Here is a 26,861-nt window from a genome sequence, read left to right on the forward strand (position 1 = left end):
GCAGGTGAAATTCCCAGGTCGTATGTCTGAAAGGGGTATAAGTTAGTGGCGTGTGGGTGGGCGGGGCCACAGATGACAGGTGGCTCTGCACACCAGTCGGCCCACCGGGACTCTCCCGCCACAGTGGGACTGATGGCCAAGCCGGCCCTGACTGTAAAACATTATTTTGCAGATATTTCCATTTGGTTCATAAATACACTTCAACGTCAGGAACACAGGCTTACAGTCCTCCTAGGATCGATTGTGGATTTCTTTGTTTTCACCACTGACCCACATGAATATTTAAGGCTCTGCAAAACAATTCAGGCGAGTGTTGATCCGCCTGGCTGAGCTAGGAAGTCAGAGGATACAGTAGCTGTACTATTGGCGTTTCTATAATGGGTGCAGTGTGTGCGGTGCACATGGGCCCCTAGGCAGACTTACCTACATTTTGGCTGCTCTCTGCGGGAGAGAGCAGCCAGGTCAGCTCAGAGGGCGGGCAGGGGAGGCTGTGACGTCGTGGAGGGGGTGGGCCGGAGGCGGGACGGGGCGGAGCGGGGGCGAAGCAAGGGCGGGGTCATGATGATGCCTCTTTTAAGCCACGCCCCCGCTCTGTAATGCCGCGATCACCGGCATTACACTGCAGGGGGCGTGGCTATGATGACACCATTCAGCAAGAATCGCGTCATCAACTGCCCGGACCGCCCACTTTACACACTAAGTGGGCGGACGGGCAGGGGTGTCCCCACAATTCGGGAGACTTGCCTGATCTTCCGGGGGGGCGGGAGGGTCACCCGATTTTCGGGAGCCTCCCGGCCATTCTGGGAGAGTAGGCAAGTATGCCCCTAGGTCCAGGGGGGGGGGGGGGGCACACACTGCACCCATTTAATATACTTACCATTCCGGAGTCCCGCGGTGACTGCCCTCTAGTGCAGGTATAATTCACTCGGAAAATGGCCGCCGTGGCCGTTTCCGAGTGATTTGTGCATGCGCACTGGAGATGTCCCCGGGAACAAGACACGTGCACCATGTTCCCGGAGACCTGCACATGCGCAGTAGACTCTGGCAGTATGCAGAGTCTACTTGCTGCCAGAGAGGAGGGGGCCTGCGACGGAGGAGGCACGCGGGTCCCCTCCTCTCTTAAAACGTCCCCGAGCTGTACAGTGCATTAGTAAATACAAGTACATTTATTACTCCACCAAGAGAACTGTGTTTTAGTCTAACTTACCAGGCCTCATGCTTATATACACCACAATGAATAAAAGCGTGCTCAGTGCTGCTTACATTAACAGTGCAGAGTGTCTAACTGCAGAGAGAAGTACATCTAACTGTAACTCCCTACTTGTTATATACTGTGTACTCTGTGCCGCTGCGGAATTGCTTTGCTGTTTTATAGTTAATAAATGGTGCTTAATGAATAGCCTTTCTCAGTGCGGATCATGCCAGGCTGGGTGTGTATGCCTGTGGTGTTAGGTTAATGTAAAGTACATTGATTAGTACCGTTCATGCCCACAAGAAAAGAGTATGCAGTTTTGGAGCCTCCTCCTTGCGCTTAGATAGCTGAAACCAGGGGGGGGATTCAGAGGTGATCGTAGAAATGCACATATACGATTACAATCTCTGACATGTGGGGGGACGCCCAGCACAGGGATAGTCCGCCCCACATACCAGGCCCCTGCCCCCCCTCCCGCGCACGTGCAAAAGCATCGCACATCGATGATGCTTTAGCACCTGGCGAGTAGCTCCCTACCTACACAGCCTGCTTTTGGCTGCAGCGGCTGCGTGTGACATCACACAGCCGCCGCGATCACCTCGCAAATGGTCCAGACACATCTGTCCTGACCGTACCCCCCTCACGCTGATGACACACCCTCCTAACGCCGCCGACACATCCTGCGACCGCCTCTGCCTATCAAGCAGGCAGAGGCGATCGCCTTGGCATCTCACGTGTGCGCACGCGCAAACACCGCAGGGCTTCAGACTGTAAACGCAGCTGAATTAGGCCCCAGGTGTGAAGAGTGTGTGTAAATGTAGCCCGAGTAGAATAAGCCCCTTCCAGAAAAATGGCGTGGCAGCGGGTTCCCATTATAAGCGTTATCTGCTAATCAAACATCAGTCAGTCAGTCCCAGTGGAGGTGTTTTCTTTCCCTGAGACTGCAAATCCGGACCGCAATTAGACGAGAGAGCGCTCCGTGCATTTCCAGCTTCTAGCGGCAGCAGCCGATGCAGTCCCTACATATAAGTGTTTGTGGCCATGTGCCGTTACGCAATTCACCTGGAAAGTGCCGTAACAGTCTCACTTGCACTGTAGCGCACTGCTATACAGTAAGAAAAAGAAAGACTTGAGAATTTCTTTAGAGAAAAAATTATAATAAGTAAATTTTATTATTAATAGCAAATGTTTCTAACATTACAAACATAAAGAAAGAGAAACAGAAATAATACACATTAATATTAATTACTCACATTTTTCTGTTTCCGGAGCAGTTGAAGTAATCAGGCATTGGCTACCATTGCATTGCTGTATTATACACAGGGCCGGTTCGAGGGCCCTCTGCGGCCCGGGCAGGAATTGGGGGCGTGGCTTACTACAGGGGCGTGGTCAGTCACGCCCCCTGTACAGTAGTAGCGCCGCTTAAATGCTGAGTGGTGCGCGATGACGTCATCGCGCACCGCACAGCAAAAGGTCCTCTCCACGAAAGGAAACTAGACGCGTAGTGTCTAGTTCCCTTCGTGGAGAGGACCTTTGCTGTGCGGTGCGCGATGACGTCATCGCGCACCGCTCAGCAAAGGTCCTTTCCACGAAGGGAAACTAGACGCGTAGCGTCTAGTTCCCTTCACAGGGGACACAGCAGCGGACAGCACACAGCCGGCAGCGGAGGGCACAGCAGTGGCGGATCTTGCCATGGTGCGGCACCCTCCGGATGGCGCCAGCGCCCTCCGGAAGGCGGTGCCCCAGGCAAAAGTCCTGCTTGCCCGTGGCAAGATCTGCTACTGATTATATACTATATATTATCGATTGCGCTGTGTCTCCGTAACAGTCATGAAGGACCTCCACAGCGATGTATCTTTGCTCACACTGCATAGAGATGCACAGGAAAATAAACAAAGATTCCTTACCAGGGCATGAGTGGCATGTAAAGCACACAGGCAGGGGCCAGCGCTAGGGTGTTTGGCGCCCTCCTACAAACTATACATTTTGCACCCTCCTACAAATACAAATGTGGCTGCTCTCACCCTACGCACGAGCATCCACATTGCGATTACGCCTAGCCGCAGCAAGCTGCAACCCATTCGCTGGAGTATACGCACCGTGCGATTTTATGGATCGCGGGTGCATGCATACAAATATACCCACACACACCCGCGGGCATGCTAATCATGGCGAATGAGTAACGTTTACGTGATTAGCATTTGAGAGAGGGGAGAGGCAGTGGGTGACAGTGAGAGGCGAAAGGTAACAGTGAGAGGTAAAGGGTAAGTAGAGAGTGAAAAAAGAGAAGGGGAGAGGGAGAGAGTCACTGGGTGACAGGAAAGAGAGGTAATAGGGAGAGAGTGACAGCTGGGGAGCGTCAGTGGAAGATGGGCAGAGGTTGACGCTAGAGAGAGGCAGTGGGTGACAGGTAGTGGGTGACAGGCAGTGGGTTGCAGGCAGTGGGAGACAGGCAGTGGGTGGCAGGCAGTGGGTGACAGGTAGTTGGTGACAGGCAGTGGGTGGCAGGCAGTGGGTGACAGGCAGTGGGTTGCAGGCAGTGGGTGACAGGCAGTGGGAGACAGGCAGTGGGTGGCAGGCAGTGGGTGACAGGTAGTTGGTGATAGACTTTGGGTGGCAGGCAGTAGGTGACAGGCAGTGGGTGGCAGGCACTGGGTGACAGGCAGTGGGTGGCAGGCAGTGGGTGACAGGCAGTGGGTGGCGGGCAGTGTGTGACGGGCAGTGGGTGGCAGGCAGTGGGTGACAAGCAGTGGGTGAAAGGTACTTGGTGACAGGCAGTGGGTGACAGACACTGGGTGGCAGGCAGTGGGTGGCAGTGGGTAACAGGCAGTGGGTGGCAGGCAGTGGGTGGCAGGCAGTAGGTGACAGGCAGTGGGTGGCAGGCAGTGGGTGACAGGCAGCGGGTGGTAGGCAGTGGGTGTCAGGCAGTACGAGACAGGCAGTGGGTGGCAGGCAGTGGGTGGCAGGCAGTGGGTGTTAGGCAGCGGGTGGCAGGCAGTGGGTGACAGGCAGTGGGTGGCAGGCAGTGGGTGACAGGCAGTGATAAATTGCATTAATAAAAAAAAATAGTAACATAACAAATAAGAAATCTAAACTTACCTCACAATCACTTGACTTCAAACGGACAGTGAGAGAAGGTCATCACTGTGCTACAATAACTACAATGCACAAAATAATATGCTTACATTATAATTAATGTATGCATTCTAAATTATAACTGCATATGTCCTATCACACCTTTGCACATGATGTGCCTGCATCGCGGATTGCGCGCTGTGGCATAGCATATGGTAGTATGTATGCTCCTACCTACAGCTCAGAACGGGATCCTTTCTTTAGGTCGACAGTAAGTATGTCGACATGATCAATAGATCGACAGGGACTCTAGGTCGACATGTTCTAGGTCAACATGATAAAAGATCGACATAAGTTTTTCAATTTTCTCTGACGTCCTAGTGGATGCTGGGAACTCCGTAAGGACCATGGGGAATAGCGGCTCCGCAGGAGACTGGGCACAAAAGTAAAGCTTTAGGACTACCTGGTGTGCACTGGCTCCTCCCCCTATGACCCTCCTCCAAGCCTCAGTTAGATTTTTGTGCCCGGCCGAGAAGGGTGCACACTGGGGGCTCTCCTGAGCTTTTTAGTGAAAGTTTAGTTTTAGGTTTTTTATTTTCAGTGAGACCTGCTGGCAACAGGCTCACTGCATCGAGGGACTAAGGGGAGAAGAAGCGAACCTGCCTGCTTGCAGCCAGCTTGGGCTTCTTAGGCTACTGGACACCATTAGCTCCAGAGGGACCGAACACAGGCCCAGCCTCGGAGTCCGGTCCCAGAGCCGCGCCGCCGGCCCCCTTACAGAGCCAGAAGCAAGAAGAGGTCCGGAAAAATCGGCGGCAGAAGACATCAGTCTTCAACAAGGTAGCGCACAGCACTGCAGCTGTGCGCCATTGCTCCTCAGGCACACTTCACACTCCGGTCACTGAGGGTGCAGGGCGCTAGGGGGGGGCGCCCTGAGCAGCAATGTAAAACACCTTGGCTGGCGAAAATACACCACATATAACCCCCAGGGCTATATGGATGTATTTTAACCCCTGCCAGAATTCACCAAAAAGCGGGAGAAAAGGCCGCAGAGAAGGGGGCGGAGCCTATCTCCTCAGCACACGGGCGCCATTTTCCATCACAGCTCCGCTGGAAGGACGTCTCCCTGACTCTCCCCTGCAGTCCTGCACTACAGAAAAGGGTAAAAAAGAGGGGGGGGGGCACTAATTTGGCGCAGTTTGATAATAACAGCAGCTATAAAGGGAAAAGCACGTTATATAGTGGTATTCCTGTCTATATATAGCGCTCTGGTGTGTGCTGGCATACTCTCCCTCTGTCTCCCCAAAGGGCTAGTGGGGTCCTGTCCTGCGGTGTGTCGGTACGATTGTGTCGACATGTTTGAGGAGGAAAATGAGATGGAGGCGGAACAATTGCCTATAATAGAGTTGTCACCCCCTAGGGAGTCGACACCTGAGTGGATGAGCTTATGGAAGGAATTGCGTGACAATGTCAGCTCTTTACGAAAGACAGTTGACGATATGAGACAGCCGGCTACTCAGCTTGTGCCTGTCCAGGGGTCTCAAACGCCATCAGGGGCTCTAAAACGCCCGTTACCTCAGATGGCAGACACAGACACGGATACTGACTCCAGTGTCGACGATGATGAGACAAATGTGACTTCCAGTAGGGCCACACGTTACATGATTGAGGCAATGAAAAATGTTTTGCATATTTCTGAATGAAGTGTGTGATGAGGCGTGGGTTTCCCCCGATAAAAAACTGATAATTCCTAAAAGGTTATTGGCATCATACCCTTTCCCGCCAGAGGATAGGGCACGTTGGGAAACAGCCCCTAGGGTGGATAAAGCGCTCACACGCTTGTCTAAACAGGTGGCACTACCCTCTCCTGATACGGCCGCCCTAAAGGAACCTGCCGACAGAAAGCAGGAGAATATCCTAAAATGTATATACACTCACACGGGTGTTATACTGCGACCAGCAATCGCCTCAGCCTGGATGTGCAGTGCTGGGGTGGCGTGGTCGGATTCCCTGACTGAAAATATTGATACCCTAGATAGGGACAGTATATTACTGACTATAGAGCATTTAAAAGATGCATTTTTATATATGCGTGATGCGCAGAGGGATATTTGCCGACTGGCATCAAGAGTTAGCGCGCTGTCCATTTCTGCAAGAAGAGGGTTATGGACGCAGCAGTGGTCAGGTGATGCGGATTCCAAAAGGCACATGGAAGTATTGCCTTATAAGGGGGAGGAGTTATTTGGGGTAGGTCTATCAGACCTGGTAGCCACGGCAACTGCTGGAAAATCCACATTTTTACCCCAGGTAGCCTCTCAACATAAGAAGACGCCGTATTATCAGGCGCAGTCCTTTCGGCCCCATAAGGGCAAGCGGGCAAAAGGCTCCTCATTTCTGCCCCGTGGCAGAGGGAGAGGAAAAAGGCTGCAGCACACAGCCAGTTCCCAGGAACAGAAGCCCTCTCCCGCCTCCGCAAAGTCCTCAGCATGACGCTGGGGCTTTACAAGCGGACTCAGGCACGGTGGGGGCCCGTCTCAAGAAGTTCAGCGCGCAGTGGGCCCACTCGCAAGTGGACCCCTGGATCCTTCAGGTGGTATCTCAGGGGTACAAATTGGAATTCGAGACGTCTCCCCCTCGCCGTTTCCTAAAGTCTGCTTTACCGACGTCTCCCTCAGACAGGGAGGCAGTATTGCAAGCCATTCACAAGCTGTATTCCCAGCAGGTGATAATCAAGGTACCCCTCCTGCAACAGGGAAAGGGGTATTATTCCACACTGTTTGTGGTACCGAAGCCGGACGGCTCGGTGAGACCAATTTTAAATCTAAAATCCTTGAACACTTACATACAGAGGTTCAAATTCAAGATGGAGTCACTCAGAGCAGTGATTGCAAACCTGGAAGAAGGGGATTATATGGTGTCTCTGGACATCAAAGATGCTTACCTACATGTCCCAATTTATCCTTCTCACCAAGGGTACCTCAGGTTTGTGGTACAGAATTGTCACTATCAGTTTCAGACGCTGCCGTTTGGCTTGTCCACGGCACCCCGGGTCTTTACCAAGGTAATGGCCGAAATGATGATACTCCTTCGAAGGAAGGGAGTTTTAGTTATCCCTTACTTGGACGATCTCCTGATAAGGGCAAGATCCAGGGAACAGTTGGAAGTCGGGGTAGCACTATCTCAGATAGTGTTGCGGCAGCACGGTTGGATTCTCAATATTCCAAAATCACAGCTGATCCCGACGACACGCCTTCTATTCCTAGGGATGATCCTGGACACAGTCCAGAAAAAGGTTTTTCTCCCGGAGGAGAAAGCTAGGGAGTTATCCGAGCTAGTCAGAAATCTCCTAAAACCAGGCCAAGTCTCAGTGCATCAATGCACAAGGGTCCTGGGAAAAATGGTGGCTTCCTACGAAGCAATCCCATTCGGCAGATTCCACGCAAGAACCTTCCAGTGGAATCTGCTAGACAAATGGTCCGGGTCGCATCTTCAGATGCATCAGCGGATAATCTTGTCACCAAAGACAAGGGTGTCTCTCCTGTGGTGGTTGCAGAGTGCTCATCTTCTAGAGGGCCGCAGATTCGGCATTCAGGACTGGGTCCTGGTAATCACGGATGCCAGCCTGAGAGGCTGGGGAGCAGTCACACAGGGAAGAAATTTCCAGGGCTTGTGGTCAAGCCTGGAGACATCACTTCACATAAATATCCTGGAGCTAAGGGCCATCTACAATGCTCTAAGCCTAGCAAGACCTCTGCTTCAAGGTCAGCCGGTGCTGATCCAGTCAGACAACATCACGGCAGTCGCCCACGTAAACAGACAGGGCGGCACAAGAAGCAGGAGGGCAATGGCAGAAGCTGCAAGGATTCTTCGCTGGGCGGAAAATCATGTGATAGCACTGTCAGCAGTGTTCATTCCGGGAGTGGACAACTGGGAAGCAGACTTCCTCAGCAGGCACGACCTCCACCCGGGAGAGTGGGGACTTCATCCAGAAGTCTTCCACATGATTGTGAACCGTTGGGAAAAACCAAAGGTGGACATGATGGCGTCCCGCCTCAACAAAAAACTAGACAGGTATTGCGCCAGGTCAAGGGACCCTCAGGCAATAGCTGTGGACGCTCTGGTAACACCATGGGTGTACCAGTCAGTGTATGTGTTCCCTCCTCTGCCTCTCATACCCAAGGTACTGAGAATTATAAGACGGAGAGGAGTAAGAACTATACTCGTGGCTCCGGATTGGCCAAGAAGGACTTGGTACCCGGAACTTCAAGAGATGCTCACAGAGGACCCGTGGCCTCTACCTCTAAGAAGGGACCTGCTCCAGCAGGGACCCTGTCTGTTCCAAGACTTACCGCGGCTGCGTTTGACGGCATGGCGGTTGAACGCCGGATCCTGAAGGAAAAAGGCATTCCGGATGAAGTCATCCCTACCCTGATCAAAGCCAGGAAGAATGTAACCGCACAACATTATCACCGTATTTGGCGTAAATATGTTGCGTGGTGCGAGGCCAGGAAGGCCCCTACAGAGGAATTTCAACTGGGTCGTTTCCTGCATTTCCTGCAAACAGGACTGTCTATGGGCCTAAAATTAGGGTCCATTAAGGTTCAAATTTCGGCCCTGTCGATTTTCTTCCAGAAAGAACTGGCTTCAGTTCCTGAAGTTCAGACGTTTGTCAAGGGGGTACTGCATATACAGCCTCCTTTTGTGCCTCCAGTGGCACCTTGGGATCTCAATGTAGTTTTGGGGTTCCTAAAATCACATTGGTTTGAACCACTCACCACTGTGGACTTAAAATATCTCACATGGAAAGTGGTAATGCTGTTGGCCCTGGCTTCGGCCAGGCGTGTGTCAGAATTGGCGGCTTTATCCTATAAAAGCCCTTACCTAATTTTTCATACGGACAGGGCAGAATTGAGGACTCGTCCTCAATTTCTCCCTAAGGTTGTTTCAGCGTTTCACCTGAACCAGCCTATTGTGGTACCTGCGGCTACTAGGGACTTGGAGGATTCCAAGTTGCTGGATGTAGTCAGGGCCCTGAAAATATATGTTTCCAGGACGGCTGGAGTCAGAAAATCTGACTCGCTGTTTATCCTGTATGCACCCAACAAGCTGGGTGCTCCTGCTTCTAAGCAGACTATTGCTCGTTGGATTTGTAGTACAATTCAGCTTGCACATTCTGTGGCAGGCCTGCCACAGCCTAAATCTGTAAAAGCCCATTCCACAAGGAAGGTGGGCTCATCTTGGGCGGCTGCCCGAGAGGTCTCGGCTTTACAACTTTGCCGAGCAGCTACTTGGTCAGGGGCAAACACGTTTGCTAAATTCTACAAATTTGATACCCTGGCTGAGGAGGACCTGGAGTTCTCTCATTCGGTGCTGCAGAGTCATCCGCACTCTCCCGCCCGTTTGGGAGCTTTGGTATAATCCCCATGGTCCTTACGGAGTTCCCAGCATCCACTAGGACGTCAGAGAAAATAAGAATTTACTTACCGATAATTCTATTTCTCGTAGTCCGTAGTGGATGCTGGGCGCCCATCCCAAGTGCGGATTGTCTGCAATACTTGTACATAGTTGCTGTTACAAAAATCGGGTTTTTGTTGTTGTGAGCCATCTTTTCAGAGGCTCCGCTGTTATCATGCTGTTAACTGGGTTCAGATCACAGGTTGTACGGTGTGATTGGTGTGGCTGGTATGAGTCTTACCCGGGATTCAAAATCCTTCCTTATTGTGTACGCTCGTCCGGGCACAGTATCCTAACTGAGGCTTGGAGGAGGGTCATAGGGGGAGGAGCCAGTGCACACCAGGTAGTCCTAAAGCTTTACTTTTGTGCCCAGTCTCCTGCGGAGCCGCTATTCCCCATGGTCCTTACGTAGTTCCCAGCATTCACTACGGACTACGAGAAATAGAATTATCGGTAAGTAAATTCTTATTTTTTTTTCCATTTTTTAAACTTTTTTCTTACTTTACAATCCACGTGGACTACAATCGCGAGCCATGCGAGGGGACACGGTGCACTAATTGGGGTTTCCGGTCACTGTACGGAGAAAACGACACAAAAAAAAAGTAAACAAACTCATGTCAACCTTTTCTCATGCCGACCAAGAGTCCCTGTCGACCTAGAAACCATGTCGACCTACTTACTGTCGACCAATAGTGGTCAACCTAGACACTGTCGACCTAAGTCTAATCTACCTAACATACCACACCCCTTAGAACAGGGGAGCCGGCGGCTGCAGGAGGCTGCGCTATGCCGCAATTCACAGCGCCAGGACAAGCTGCCTCCCGCAGCAATGATATACAAGGACACTTCTGTAATCATAAATTATAGAATAAACTATCTTATTTCACTGTTTGTTATTAAACCATTGTTTTCTGTCATAACTGTGAGCGTTTTATATATATATCCCTTCTTTGTTCTACATTTGGCTGCTGGTACTCACATACCAGGTAATACTTTTGTTTGTAAGTTAGCTCTCTGTCTAGATGTGTTTTAGTAATAGCCTTTATCATGAGGCCTACTGTGACAAATTACATGGCCCTATGTGGGCATTGCATTTATGTAGTGTTAGGACTGCTGATATCAGAGAAGCCGTGAAGTGGCTCAGCAGCTTAAACATGCGTTTGCAAACATGTGTGACTAATTCTCTGAATTTCTATTACCAGATAGGTTCAGGTATGGTTACAGGTAATTTTTAGTGTGCTGAAGGGAAATTTAGGGGTGGGGATTTGCACCCCCGTCCCTCTCTGTCTGTTGTTTGTTTGTGACCCCTTGCCCTTTCCAGCACCTGACACATAATTATCTCCAGGAATGACCGAGCAACTACCATTGTTTGACTGCTTGTGTGCGAGAGGCATTGAATGGGAGCAGTATTTGGAATTCATGCTGTTCCTTGTAGTGCCAATGGGAGATCCTGGGGGTGGCTCCCGGGTAAGTTATCTCTCTGGATGTGTTTTAGTAATAGCCTTTATCATGAGGCCTATTGTGACAAATTACATGGCCCTATGTGGGCACTGCTATTATGTAGTGTTAGGACTGCTGATATCAGAGAAGCCGTGAAGTGGCTCAGCAGCTTAAACATGCATTTGCAAACATGTGTGACTAATTCTCTGAATTTCTATTACCAGATAGGTTCAGGTATGGTTACAGGTAATTTTTAGTGTGCTGAAGGGAAATTTAGGGGTGGGGATTTGTACCCCCGTCCCTCTCTGTCTGTTGTTTGTTTGTGACCCCTTCCCAGCACCTGATACATAATTATCTCCAGGAATGACCGAGCAACTATCATTGTTTGAATACTTTTGTTTGACCTGATCTCTGAGCAGTGGATCATTGAGGAGACAGCAAGAAATAAAATTAAAAAATTAGGAGACGATATAACCAACTATTCTGTTCAATAGGACCAAAGTAGCACAAGTCTGCCTGACAGGAAGGAACATTAAGGTATCCCACTGTTTCTAAAGGGGCCAGAAAACTGATACTAGGCGGGTATGGGTCGTTGGGTCGACACACATTAGATTGACATGCATTGGGTCGACCACTAAAGGTCAACATGCACTAGGTCGACAGGGTGTCTAGGTCGACAGGGTCATTAGGTCGACATGTTTTTTTTTTTTTTACTGTTTTTGGTATCGTTTTCTTCGTAGAGTGACCGGGAACCCCAATTAGTGCACTGCGTCCCCTCGCTGTGCTCGGCACAGATTACCATTCCCATTAGTAGTCCACGTGGATCGTAAAGTATGAAAAAGATCAAAAAATGGAGAGAGAAAAACGTGAAAAACTCATGTCAACCTTTTGACCTGTCGACCTTGCACAAGTCGACATAACGAACCTGTCGACTTAGTGCATGTCGACATTTAAGGTGCATACACACGGAGAGATTTTGACTATGAGAGATTTTGACTAACTTTTCCCTTGAACTGGCAGTAGGAGATTTTGACTAACTTTACTAGAGATTTTGTCTAACTATGCAAGAGATTTTGGCTATGGGAGATTTTGGCTATGGGAGAATTTGACTATCTCATTTAAATAAGGGGATGAGTGTCATATATAGGACGATTTTACAGGGTGGCTGGTATTTAAATAGCTAAAAGTTAAAAAAATAATTTGCGTGGGGTCCCCCCTCCTATGTAAAACCAGCCTCGGGCTCTTTGAGCCAGTCCTGGTTGTTAAAATACAGAGGAAAAAATGAGTAGGGTTCCCCCATATTTAGACAACCAGCACCGGGCTCTGCGTCCGGTCCTGGTTTAAAAAATACGGGGGACAAAAGACATAGGGGTCCCCCGTATTTTTCAAACCAGCACCGGGCTCCACTAGCCAGGGAGATAATGCCACAGCCGGGGGACACTTTTATATTGGTCCCTGCGGCCGTGCCATTACCCCCCCAACTAGTCACCCCTGGCCGGGGTACACTGGAGGAGTGAGGACCCCTTAAATCAAGGGGTCCCCCCCTCCAGCCACCCAAGGGCCAGGGGTGAAGCCCGAGGCTGTCCCCCCCATCCGTGGGCGGTGGATGGGAGGCTGATAGCCTTTCAATAGTAATATTGTTCTTTACAGGTGGCCTACAGGTCCCAGCAAGCCTGCCCCAGCATGCTGGCACTTGGAGAACCACAAGTGCCAGCATGCCCGGACATAAAGGGCCCGCTGGCACCTGTAGTCCACCTGTAAAGAAAATATTGGAAAAAAAACACGACACATTCTTTAAAAAATCCTTTATTAAACTGGGTCTTCACCTGGGGGCGGCGGCCTTTAAGCTCTTTTGCATGGCCGCCGCCTTCCCAGGACTTCCAGCATCTTCACCTGGTGGGCGGCGGCTGCTAAGCTCTTTTGCATAGCCACCGCCCATCCAGGACTTCCACGGCGTCTTCAGTCTTCAGGAGCTCTTCTCCGCTCCTCCTCCGCCGTCGGACTGAAAGCCGCTGCCTCGCGCTGACTTATATCAGTCAGCGGGAGGGGGCGGGGCGATGACGCACGAGCCGTGATTGGCTCGCGGCGGCCATCTTGAATTTCAAAAATGACGCTGAGGCGCAATTTTTGAAACTGGTACCGCTCCGCTGCCAAACTCTGCAAGATAAAGGTAAATTTCCCCCGCCCGCACTGCTGCCGCAACCCGCCGCCGCCCGCACCGCCGCCGCCCACACCGCAACCCGCCGCCGCCCGCACCGCCGCCGCAACCCGCCGTCGCCCACACCGCCACCGCAACCCGCCGATGCCCGCACCGCCGCCACAACCCACCGCCGCCCGCACCACCGCCGCCTGCAACATCGCTATCGCTGGGAAAAATCGCTGGCCTCTTAAAGTATTAGCGATTTTGACTAACTTTTGCAGCGACATAGCCAAAATTGACTTGCCTGCACTGACTATTTTTCCCAGCGATAGCGACCTAGCGGGGACGCGCATCGCTATCGCTGCCTGTATACACACGGAGCGATCTGCACTAACTTTCTGAGCGATTTTGACTATATAGTCAAAATCGCTCAGTTATATCGCTCCGTGTGTATGCACCTTTAGTGGTCGACCCAATGCATGTCGACCTAACGACCACAACCCTACTAGCTTAGGGCCTTTTTGAGTCACTTGTGTCTGTTCTTTCTGCAGTGGTAATAAGGCTGTGCTCCAGCCAATAGGAAGGAGTTAGACACCTCTCCGTTTATTGCATTGGGTTATACAGATTTTCTTCCAAGGTGAAATGAGCTGTCTTCAGTGCACTAGTGGATAGTGATTATTTCTGAGAATGTATTGTGCTTCAACGCAATTGCATTTTAATTGACAGGAAGCCAGCGTTTAGGGGAGGAAACATGGCATTTTGTGGGTGTGTTTGTGAAAACGCAGGTGTGGCAAGGTATTTTTCGGGTGGGTCTCTGAAATCAGCGATGACCACTTCCAGCCTCTTGCGTATGCAGAATTGTGGACGACCTTGTCTGGCGCAGATGGTAAAACTCTTCGATGTTCCAGCATTTGCCTATGGTTATACGATCACATCGCGCATTGTGATGTGTTCGCAATTTCTGCAGTGGGCGTTTTTCTCTGGGCGGAAACTATTTGAACGCAACAGCTGCTTATTAGCAGAAACTGCAATCCTTACTGAATAGGGTCCATAATCAGTATTGACAAAGTAACTGCATACTGTACCCTCTAGCCAATAGCACTAGGGCTGAGGTGGTGAGGATGGGGTAATTGTCATTGGAGCACTACAGGTACCAGCATGAGCTGGTGCCAATAATGGTTGTCAGAGCATGAAGACAGTTGAACAACTACAAGTACCAACATGTCCTGGCACCTGGGCCTGCTGACACCTTTAGTGCGCCAAAAGTTCAAAATACATGCACAAGTTTATTTAAAAAAAACAACACACTTTCCGTGACCCCTTTTTAACTCTTGTTTATTGCATAACTGTTAATAGAGGAAGGTATATAACCCCTCCCCTCCCCCTAACCCGAATGTATTTTACATTTGCTTTTTTGGTTTTGCTAACAGCCCATTTAATTATGGTAAAAAGACGGTCCGACAAAATCTAAATACAATAACCAGTTAGTTGCAAATCAGATAGAGGTAGAAAGCTATCCTAAATTCTCTATAGAGATAAAAATAGCTGTGAATTTGAAAAACATGCGTTTAATAAAAGACTTACAAAAAAGCACAACGCAATAGCAATGTCCTTTAGTGTTTATTTGTACAGAATTTCTGTATTATTCAGTAACTACTGAAATCCTGGTAAATATTGCACAAGTGTTATTAGAAAATGAATTCCTTTAAATAAAGCACTTAGCGTATATTACTTGGAGTGTACCTATGAAGTTATTCATCATCCTATTTGTTTTGAACATTCCAAGGTCATTAAACTAAATTTGAAAAGAAAAAGTTTGTCAATCAGCTCTCACTGATATGTGACAATGATTCATCTTTCCTTCATGGGACATAACCTTGAAACAATGATATTTCCAGTGTAATATATTTCTCCACGGGTTGTAAGCCGCCAAGTCAAGGAAATCATTGACTTTTATAAAAGAGGAAGGCTTATACTATAGTCTAAAACTCTAAATTTCAGACATTTCCTTTAAGGTGATTAAATAGCATATTCTATAAAGTTGTTACAGATACAATTATGGAACATGGAATTTTTTTCATATGCATCATAAATAAAACATGTTCCTAAAGTATGTTATGACAATTCATTAGAATTAAAAGTAATTGTAAAGTAAGGACGGACATTTACGAAATAGGGGCCTAATTCTGAGTTGATCGCAGCAGCAAATTTGTTAGCAGTTGGGCAAAACCATGCGCACTGCGGGGGGAGAGGGGGGAGGCAGATATAACATGTGCAGAGAGAGTTAGAATTGGGTGGGGTGTATTCGAACTGAAATCTAAATTGCAGTGTAAAAATAATGCAGCCAGTATTTAACCTGCACAGAAACAATATCAGTTAACCCACCCAAATCTAACTCTCTCTGCAAATGTTATATCTGCCTCTCCCCTTCCCCACAGTGCACATGGTTTTGCCCAATTGCTAACAAACGTGCTGCTGCTATCAACTCAGAATTACCCCCTAGGTTCCACAGGTACTTGTGTATCTGTCCATGGCCGCCAATCACATGTATTCTTTTATGTTGTATGTTATATTGATGGCTCTATTGGGAACTTAAAGTGGCCCTGGAAAATCCTTCTTATACCCCTTTCAGACTGACAATAGCCGGGTCGCACCCGGGAATGTGTACGCGGGTGCTTCCCAGGTGCGACCCGGCTTGAGACCCCTTCAGACTTGCGTCCCGACCCGGCATATTGCCAGGTTGGTGACGTCACCGTTGACGCTACCGGAGGCTGTGCTTGGAGATCATCATCTCCAAGCACCGCCTCCTCCTATGCAGAGAATGGGTGCCGGGTCGCCTTGACCCGGCATACCCGTTCACACTGCACCGCATCCCGGGACGATCCCGGATTCAACCCTGCTCGTCCCGGGTTATTCTTACAGGACCCTTTCACACTGAGAAAATTCCCGGGTTGATGCGCGTTCATGTGCAATAATTCATATGCAGTCTGAAAGGGGTATCCGCTGTTAAAAACTCACTGGTTCCATGTTTCCTTGCAGTGTAAAAGAAAACAATAATCACAATATCTCTGTTACCATTCTAGTGACAGATATTCAATACAAGGAGCATCCCAGTGACTACCACACAATACAGATAGCAACCTAATGACAGATGTACAATACACAGAGCTTCCCAGTGATCACCATACAGGGAGCATCACAGTGAGCACAGTACAATGGGTTGTGAAAGTAGACGACAGCATGAAATATGTTGAAGAAAATTAATATATAAGTTCTCATTTGACAAGTCACTAACAGTAATAGAACATATATGATATATGTAACCAAGATCTCTGAATTCTAAGATATTGTATGGGATTTAAATCTGGTTACTGTTATCATTCAGGGTGCTGGGGGGAACAAATGTGTTTTTTTCCTGCTTAGAAAACCCCCTCCCTTTCAAGCATCTGAATGATATCACTAAGCTAATTGAGCATCTACCAATATATATGTTTGTTGTGAGAGGCAGAGAGGTTCCTGCATTAGGAGGAGGTGTAGGTCCTGATATGCCACATGGAGCATTATGGGCCTGCTCCAAGGTGGGTAGCTCTTAGCTAAGATATATTGTAGCAGGGAGCCATTATCATGTGGATCCTTGCTGGTTAATAATCATAGACCCAGATTGGGGTTGTGGAGGAGTGGGATGTGGTGCCCCTGGATTGGCTGAGCTGGATGGCTTTATTGTGGCATACCTTTACATTAACACTTATCACATACTAATTTCTTTAGCACTATTTCTTATTTTAATTACATCTGATTTTTGTATCACTTTCTCTATAGCTTCGGCTTCTTAACATGAATCTATTAACATTATAGTTTTTTCACTGGAATGCTGCCTTGGGCTGTCTGGTTTATGCTGATTTTTGGGGTGCCACGCCCTGCACCTAGATATAGCGCTAGGGACCCCCAATATATACAGAGAGGCCTTGTTGCAGCTTGGGGGCTTATACATACATTTGCGCAGATATACTGTATGTAACCAAGATCTCTGAATTCTAAGATATTGTATGGGATGTAAATCTGGTTACTGCTATTATTCAGGGTGCTGGGGAAACAAAATGTGTTTTTTTCTTGCCTAGAAATACCCCTCCCTTTCAAGCACCTGAATGATATCACTAAGCTAATTGAGCATCTGCCACTATATATGCTAGTAATAGGAACATATATACTAAGCCTTGAAGAGTGCTAAAGTGAAGAGAGATAAACTATCAACCAATCAGCTCCTGTCATTTTTCAGGAGCTGGTTGGCCTGTGTTTTATTTCTTTGTACTTTATCACTCTTCAGTGTTAGTAATGTACATCTCCCCCGCACTTACCACTGCTCTAACATCTTATATTTAAGCTACTACATATTGGGGGTAATTCCAAGTTGATCGCAGCAGGAAATTTTTTAGCAGTTGGGCAAAATGTGCACTGCAGGGGAGGCAGATATAACATGTGCAGAGAGAGTTAGATTTGGGTGGGGTGAGTTCAATCTGCAATCTAAATTGCAGTGTAAAAATAAAGCAGCCAGTATTTACCCTGCATAGAAACAAAATAACCCCACCCAAATCCTTCTCTCTCTGCACGTTATATCTGCCCCCCTGCAGTGCACATGGTTTTGCCCAACTGCTAAAAAATATCCTGCTGCGATCAACTCAGAATTACCCCCATTGTGTAGTAAGAAGGATTTATATAAAGAATAAAGTGGAAAAACAAACAAAACGAAGCAACGGGGCAAAACCATGCAGCACTGCAGGTGGGGCAGATGTAACATGTGCAGAGAGAGTTAGATTTGGGTGGGGTGTGTTCAAACTGAAATCTAAACTGCAGTGTAAAACTAAAGCTGTCTAACATTTGTGGGCTACATGCAAAAACAGCCAGTATTTACCCTGCACAGAAAAAAAATCTAACCCACCTTAATCTAAATCTCTCTGCATGTTACTTCTGTCTCACCTGCAGTGCAGCATTGTTTTGTCTAGTTGCTTGTATTTTTGCTTTTCTTAGAAACATGAATCAGGCCCTATATCCCGTTAATATTGGGGAAATATTACATAACTATGGTTGTGAGAACACCTTCCTGTGGATTTAGCACCAATTTGTAACCCATATTTGCATTTTAACCTGTACTCCACCTGTAAAAAAAATATTACACATAAAAGACAGTACACGCACATGGAGCCCACAGAATCAGCCGAGAATGGGAAGCGTTTCCCACCGGGTGCGGTAAGGAGTACCACCAATGCTGTGAAGTTATAGGTCTGCTGCATCCACAATTATTATTATTATTACATTTTATTTATAAGGCGCGACACATGTGTTTCGCAGCGCCGTACAAAGGACAGTACAGGGGACAAAACATTGCATTACAGTAAGTAAATAACAGAAATAGAGTACAGGTAACATAGAGCACCACACATTCTCAAGACATAATACAGCTAAGATGTAAGTATTGTGGGAGTGATCATCGTACTACTAGAGGCTGGTGGCCATAGATGGAGATGAGCCTTTACTAGCAGGATAAAGATGGTCGTTGAGTAGGGACAATGTAGGTGTCCCTCTGTTTAACAGTGTGATATGTCGGCATGAATGGTTGGGGCCCCAAAGGGCTCGTTGTGGGATCCAGGGGCTGGCTGGCAACCTTTAGCCTGGGCAGCAAATGCAATCGAGTGGACCCGGCTTTTCTCCCAGCCCTCCCTCCATATTTTCTTGCTGTCTGCATATAACCCTGAGTGCCCACTCATAGCTGTCTCTTGGGATGGTACTGGGATCCTGACAGTCAGAATGCCGATAGCACACTACCACGTTCATAATCCCATCAGATCCCGGTGAGTATTTAACCGTACCCCTACCACTAACCCAACCCATCCCGCAGCCCAACCCTAACTGCCCATCTGGCAGCCGAACCCTAACGCTCCTCCTAGTGCCTAACCCTAAACCTAACCCCAGTACTTACAGCATATCTCCCAACTTTTAGGAGGAAGGAATCAGGACTCTGGTGCTGAAAAGGGGGTGTGACCTCAGCAAGGGGGCGTGGCTTTGTGGTAATGCCGCAATTGTGACCCACACCCCCATTTTCCATCACTATGGGGACATGGCCAGCACTCTGTGAGCCATAACCCCAGTCCCTCTTGTCTCCGTGAATAGACGCTGTGCACATGCACACAGCATCTATTCACCACTACTCTGCTAAGCAGAGCAGCGAGTGACAGGAGCCTCCCAACTGCCCCCCTACCATGGGACACTGCGGCCTGCGGGTGGGACAGCCCCACAAAAAACGGGACTGTCCCTCGAAAATTGGGACTGTTGGGAGGTATGCTTACAATTGGGATGCCACTGTCGGCATTCTGACTGTGGAGTATCCCGACCTCCAGGATCCTGACTGCATTACCCCCACCAATGCTCTCTCTCACAACCAGTTTTTTACATATAACATTGAACCCATCACCGTACACACTGACCTCACAGCACTCACTGACCCTCTCACGTCTCACTCATTGCCCCCTACAGTACACATTGCCCCCCTCACTTACCCCCTAACAGCACTCACTGACCTCCTCACATCTCACGCATTCCCCCCACAGCACACATTGACCCCCTCACTTACCCCCTAATAGCACAAATTGACCCTCTCACATCTCACGCATTCCCCCCACAGCACACATTGACCCGCTCACTTACCCCCAAACAGCACTCACTGACCTCCTCACATCTCACGCATTCCCCCCACAGCACACATTGACCCCCTCACTTACCCCCTAATAGCACACATTGACCCTCTCACATCTCACTCATTGCCCCCCACAGCACACATTGACCCCCTCACTTACCCCCAAACAGCACTCACTGACCTCCTCACATCTCACGCATTCCCCCCACAGCACACATTGACCCCCTCACTTACCCCCTAATAGCACACATTGACCCTCTCACATCTCACGCATTCCCCCCACAGCACACATTGACCCCCTCACTTACCCCCAAACAGCACTCACTGACCTCCTCACATCTCACGCATTCCCCCCACAGCACACATTGACCCCCTCACTTACCCCCTAATAGCACACATTGACCCTCTCACATCTCACTCATTGCCCCCCACAGCACACATTGACCCCCTCACTTACCCCCTAACAGCACACATTGACCCCCTCACATCTCACTCATTGCCCCCCACAGCACACATTGACCCCCTAACTTACCCCCTAACAGCACACATTGACCCTCTCACATCTCACTCATTGCCCCCCACAGCACACATTGACCCCCTCACTTACCCCCTAATAGCACACATTGACCCTCTCACATCTCACTAATTGCCCCCCACAGCACACATTGACCCCTTCACTTACCCCCTAATAGCACACATTGACCCTCTCACGTCTCACTCATTGCCCCCCACAGCACACATTGACCCTCTCACTAACCCCCTAACAGCACTCACTGACCTCCTCACATCTCACGCATTCCCCCCACAGCACACATTGACCCCCTCACTTACCCCCTAATAGCACACATTGACCCTCTCACGTCTCACTCATTGCCCCCCACAGAACACATTGGCCCCCTCACTTACCCCCTAACAGCACACATTGACCCTCTCACATCTCACTCATTGCACCCCACAGCACACATTGACCCCTTCACTTACCCCCTAATAGCACACATTGACCCTCTCACATCTCACTCATTGCCCCCCACAGCACACATTGACCCCTTCACTTACCCCCTAATAGCACACATTGACCATCTCACGTCTCACTCATTGCCCCCCACAGAACACATTGACCCCTCACTTACCCCCTAACAGCACACATTGACCCTCTCACATCTCACTCATTGCCCCCCACAGCACACATTGACCCCCTCACTAACCCCCTAACAGCACTCACTGACCTCCTCACATCTCACGCATTCCCCCCACAGCACACATTGACCCCCTCACTTACCCCCTAATAGCACACATTGACCCTCTCACGTCTCACTCATTGCCCCCCACAGAACACATTGACCCCCTCACTTACCCCCTAACAGCACACATTGACCCTCTCACATCTCACTCATTGCCCCCCACAGCAAACATTGACCCCCTCACTAACCCCCTAACAGCACTCACTGACCTCCTCTCATCTCACTCATTCCCCCCCACAGCATACATTGACCCCTTCACTTACCCCCTAATAGCACACATTGACCCTCTCACATCTAACTCATTGCCCCCCACAGCACACATTGACCCCCTCACTTACCCCCTAACAGCACTCACTGAGCCCCTCACATCTCACGCATTCCCCCCACAGACCACATTGACCCCCTCACTTACCCCCTAACAGCACTCACTGAGCCCCTCACATCTCACGCATTCCCCCCACAGCACACATTGACCCCCTCACTTACCCCCTAACAGCACTCACTGAGCCCCTCACATCTCACGCATTTCCCCCACAGAACACATTGACCCCCTCACTTACCCCCTAACAGCACTCACTGAGCCCCTCACATCTCACGCATTCCCCCCACAGAACACATTGACCCCCTCACTTACCCCCTAACAGCACTCACTGATCTCCTCACATCTCACGCATTCCCCCCACAGCACACATTGACCCCCTCACTTACCCCCTAACAGCACTCACTGAGCCCCTCACATCTCACACATTCCCCCCACAGCACACATTGACCCCCTCACTTACCCCCTAACAGCACTCACTGAGCCCCTCACATCTCACGCATTCCCCCCCACAGCACACATTGACCCCTTCACTTACCCCCTAATAGCACACATTGACCCTCTCACATCTCACTCATTGCCCCCCACAGCACACATTGACCCCCTCACTTACCCCCTAACAGCACTCACTGAGCCCCTCACATCTCACGCATTCCCCCCACAGAACACATTGACCCCCTCACTTACCCCCTAACAGCACTCACTGAGCCCCTCACATCTCACGCATTCCCCCCACAGCACACATTGACCCCCTCACTTACCCCCTAACAGCACTCACTGAGCCCCTCACATCTCACACATTCCCCCCACAGCACACATTGACCCCCTCACTTACCCCCTAACAGCACTCACTGAGCCCCTCACATCTCACGCATTCCCCCCACAGAACACATTGACCCCCTCACTTACCCCCTAACAGCACTCACTGACCTCCTCACATCTCACGCATTCCCCCCACAGAACACATTGACCCCCTCACTTACCCCCTAACAGCACACATTGACCCTCTCACATCTCACGCATTCCCCCCACAGCACACATTGACCCTCTCACATCTCACTCATTGCCCCCCACAGCACACATTGACCCCCTCACTTACCCCCTAACAGCACTCACTGAGCCCCTCACATCTCACGCATTCCCCCCACAGAACACATTGACCCCCTCACTTACCCCCTAACAGCACTCACTGAGCCCCTCACATCTCACGCATTCCCCCCACAGAACACATTGACCCCCTCACTTACCCCCTAACAGCACTCACTGAGCCCCTCACATCTCACGCATTCCCCCCACAGAACACATTGACCCCCTCACTTACCCCCTAACAGCACTCACTGACCTCCTCACATCTCACTCATTCCCCCCCATAGCACACTTTGACCCCTTCACTTACCCCCTAATAGCACACATTGACCCTCTCACATCTCACTCATTGCCCCCCACAGAACACATTGACCCCCTCACTTACCCCCTAACAGCACTCACTGAGCCCCTCACATCTCACGCATTCCCCCCACAGAACACATTGACCCCCTCACTTACCCCCTAACAGCACTCACTGACCTCCTCACATCTCACGCATTCCCCCCACAGCACACATTGACCCCCTCACTTACCCCCTAACAGCACTCACTGACCTCCTCACATCTCACGCATTCCCCCCCACAGCACACTTTGACCCCTTCACTTACCCCCTAATAGCACACATTGACCCTCTCACATCTCACTCATTGCCCCCCACAGCACACATTGACCCCCTCACTTACCCCCTAACAGCACTCACTGAGCCCCTCACATCTCACGCATTCCCCCCACAGAACACATTGACCCCCTCACTTACCCCCTAACAGCACTCACTGACCTCCTCACATCTCACTCATTGACTCCCACAGCACACATTGACCCCCTCACTTACCCCCTAACAGCACACATTGACCCTCTCACATCTCACGCATTCCCCCCACAGAACACATTGACCCCCTCACTTACCCCCTAACAGCACACATTGACCCTCTCACATCTCACGCATTCCCCCAACAGAACACATTGACCCCCTCACTTACCCCCTAACAGCACTCACTGAGCCCCTCACATCTCACGCATTCCCCCCACAGAACACATTGACCCCCTCACTTACCCCAAAACAGCACTCACTGACCTCCTCACATCTCACTCATTGCCCCCCACAGCACACATTGACTCCCTCACTTACCCCCTAACAGCACAAATTGACCCTCTCACATCTCACGCATTCCCCCCACAGAACACATTGACCCCCTCACTTACCCCCTAACAGCACAAATTGACCCTCTCACATCTCACGCATTCCCCCCACAGAACACATTGACCCCCTCACTTACCCCCTAACAGCACACATTGACCCTCTCACATCTCACGCATTCCCCCCACAGAACACATTGACCCCCTCACTTACCCCCTAACAGCACACATTGACCCCCTCACATCTCACTCATTGCCCCCCACAGCACACATTGACCCCCTCACTTACCCCCTAACAGCACACATTGACCCTCTCACTTCTCACGCATTGCCCCCCACAGCACACATTGACCCCCTCACTTACCCCCTAACAGCACTCACTGACCTCCTCACATCTCACTCATTCCCCCCACAGCACACATTGACCCCCTCACTTACCCCCTAACAGCACTCACTGACCTCCTCACATCTCACTCATTCCCCCCCACAGCACACTTTGACCCCTTCACTTACCCCCTAATAGCACACATTGACCCTCTCACATCTCACTCATTGCCCCCCACAGCACACATTGACCCCCTCACTTACCCCCTAACAGCACTCACTGAGCCCCTCACATCTCACGCATTCCCCCCACAGAACACATTGACGCACTCACTGACCTCCTCACATCTCACTCATTCCCCCCACAGAACACATTGACCCCCTCACTTACCCCCTAACAGCACTCACTGACCTCCTCACATCTCACTCATTCCCCCCCACAGCACACTTTGACCCCTTCACTTACCCCCTAATAGCACACATTGACCCTCTCACATCTCACTCATTGCCCCCCACAGCACACATTGACCCCCTCACTTACCCCCTAACAGCACTCACTGAGCCCCTCACATCTCACGCATTCCCCCCACAGCACACATTGACCCCCTCACTTACCCCCTAACAGCACTCACTGAGCCCCTCACATCTCACGCATTCCCCCCACAGAACACATTGACCCCCTCACTTACCCCCTAACAGCACTCACTGACCTCCTCACATCTCACTCATTCCCCCCCATAGCACACTTTGACCCCTTCACTTACCCCCTAATAGCACACATTGACCCTCTCACATCTCACTCATTGCCCCCCACAGCACACATTGACCCCCTCACTTACCCCCTAACAGCACTCACTGAGCCCCTCACATCTCACGCATTCCCCCCACAGAACACATTGACCCCCTCACTTACCCCCTAACAGCACTCACTGACCTCCTCACATCTCACGCATTCCCCCCACAGCACACATTGACCCCCTCACTTACCCCCTAACAGCACTCACTGACCTCCTCACATCTCACTCATTCCCCCCCACAGCACACTTTGACCCCTTCACTTACCCCCTAATAGCACACATTGACCCTCTCACATCTCACTCATTGCCCCCCACAGCACACATTGACCCCCTCACTTACCCCCTAACAGCACTCACTGAGCCCCTCACATCTCACGCATTCCCCCCACAGAACACATTGACCCCCTCACTTACCCCCTAACAGCACTCACTGAGCCCCTCACATCTCACGCATTCCCCCCACAGCACACATTGACCCCCTCACTTACCCCCTAACAGCACTCACTGACCTCCTCACATCTCACTCATTCCCCCCCACAGCACACTTTGACCCCTTCACTTACCCCCTAATAGCACACATTGACCCTCTCACATCTCACTCATTGCCCCCCACAGCACACATTGACCCCCTCACTTACCCCCTAACAGCACTCACTGAGCCCCTCACATCTCACGCATTCCCCCCACAGAACACATTGACCCCCTCACTTACCCCCTAACAGCACTCACTGAGCCCCTCACATCTCACGCATTCCCCCCACAGCACACATTGACCCCCTCACTTACCCCCTAACAGCACTCACTGAGCCCCTCACATCTCACACATTCCCCCCACAGCACACATTGACCCCCTCACTTACCCCCTAACAGCACTCACTGAGCCCCTCACATCTCACGCATTCCCCCCACAGAACACATTGACCCCCTCACTTACCCCCTAACAGCACTCACTGACCTCCTCACATCTCACGCATTCCCCCCACAGAACACATTGACCCCCTCACTTACCCCCTAACAGCACACATTGACCCTCTCACATCTCACGCATTCCCCCCACAGCACACATTGACCCTCTCACATCTCACTCATTGCCCCCCACAGCACACATTGACCCCTTCACTTACCCCCTAATAGCACACATTGACCCTCTCACATCTCACTCATTGCCCCCCACAGCACACATTGACCCCATCACTTACCCCCTAATAGCACACATTGACCCCCTCACGTCTCACTCATTGCCCCCCACAGAACACATTGACCCCCTCACTTATCCCCTAACAGCACTCACTGAGCCCCTCACATCTCACGCATTCCCCCCACAGAACACATTGACCCCCTCACTTACCCCCTAACAGCACTCACTGACCTCCTCACATCTCACTCATTGACCCCCACAGCACACATTGACCCCCTCACTTACCCCCTAACAGCACACATTGACCCTCTCACATCTCACGCATTCCCCCCACAGAACACATTGACCCCCTCACTTACCCCCTAACAGCACACATTGACCCTCTCACATCTCACGCATTCCCCCAACAGAACACATTGACCCCCTCACTTACCCCCTAACAGCACTCACTGAGCCCCTCACATCTCACGCATTCCCCCCACAGAACACATTGACCCCCTCACTTACCCCAAAACAGCACTCACTGACCTCCTCACATCTCACTCATTGCCCCCCACAGCACACATTGACCCCCTCACTTACCCCCTAAAAGCACAAATTGACCCTCTCACATCTCACGCATTCCCCCCACAGAACACATTGACCCCCTCACTTACCCCCTAACAGCACAAATTGACCCTCTCACATCTCACGCATTCCCCCCACAGAACACATTGACCCCCTCACTTACCCCCTAACAGCACACATTGACCCTCTCACATCTCACGCATTCCCCCCACAGCACACATTGACCCCCTCACATCTCACTCATTGCCCCCCACAGCACACAT

The 26,861-nt window shown here is 50.3% G+C and overlaps 1 long non-coding RNA gene across 2 annotated transcripts in view; it reads right to left on the minus strand.

Moving 5' to 3' along the window:
• Positions 1-2,601, minus strand: part of LOC134966581 (uncharacterized) — a 289,870-nt gene extending 287,269 nt beyond the window's left edge. For both annotated transcript variants that reach the window (XR_010188671.1, XR_010188670.1), the window contains exon 1: positions 2,446-2,601. This is a non-coding gene — a long non-coding RNA (uncharacterized LOC134966581). The remainder of the gene's footprint in view (positions 1-2,445) is intronic.
• Between the last annotated feature and the right edge of the window lie 24,260 nt (positions 2,602-26,861).

Source organism: Pseudophryne corroboree, chromosome 10 (assembly GCF_028390025.1).
Source record: "Pseudophryne corroboree isolate aPseCor3 chromosome 10, aPseCor3.hap2, whole genome shotgun sequence".
NCBI classification, from domain to species: Eukaryota; Metazoa; Chordata; class Amphibia; order Anura; family Myobatrachidae; genus Pseudophryne; species Pseudophryne corroboree.